This window comes from Arachis duranensis, chromosome 10, assembly GCF_000817695.3.
Source record: "Arachis duranensis cultivar V14167 chromosome 10, aradu.V14167.gnm2.J7QH, whole genome shotgun sequence".
Taxonomy (NCBI): domain Eukaryota; kingdom Viridiplantae; phylum Streptophyta; class Magnoliopsida; order Fabales; family Fabaceae; genus Arachis; species Arachis duranensis.
In genome coordinates, this window is record NC_029781.3 from 10,582,299 (window position 1) to 10,583,088 (window position 790).

Sequence of the window (790 nt, forward strand, 5' to 3'; positions counted from 1 at the left end):
TTTTTCAAAATCAAATCTTTTTCAAATCATATCTTTTCAATCAAATATTTTTCAAAATCAATTTCTTTCTATATACTTGCTATCAATCAATGATTTGATTCAACATTTCAAGTATGTTGCCTTTTCTGTTGAGAAAGGTTTAATGTTTGAATCATATCTTTTCTTGTTAGCCAAGTCATTGATTTTCAAAATCAAATCTTTTTTAAAATGTTTTTCAAATCATATCTTCTCAATCACACCTTTTTAAAACTAATCATATCTTCTTAACCACATCTTTTTTCAAAATAGTTTTCAATCAAATCTTTTTGATTTCTAATTTCAAAATCTTTTTCAAAAATCATTTGATTTCTTTTCCACTTTCATTTTCGAAAATCAATTAGTGTTTTTCAAAAATATTTTCAAAATCTTTCACTCAATTTTCGAAAATTACTTCCCTTCTTCTCACATCCTTCTATTTATGGACTAACACTATTTCTTAATGCAAAATTCGAACTCCATCTTCTTTGATAAGTCCGAATTTTCTACTTCTATCTTCTATTTTTCTTTTCCTCTAACACCTAAAGGAATCTCTATACTGTGACATAGAGGATTCCACATTTTCTTGTTCCTTCTCTTTCTTATGAGCAGGAGCAAAGACAAAAGCATTCTTGTTGAGGCTGATCCTGAACCCGAAAGGACCTTGAAGCGAAAGCTAAGAGAAGCCAAGGCACAACTCTCTGTAGAGGACCTAACCGAATTCTTCAAAGAAGAAGAACACATGGCAGCCGAAAACAACAACAATGCCAACAAT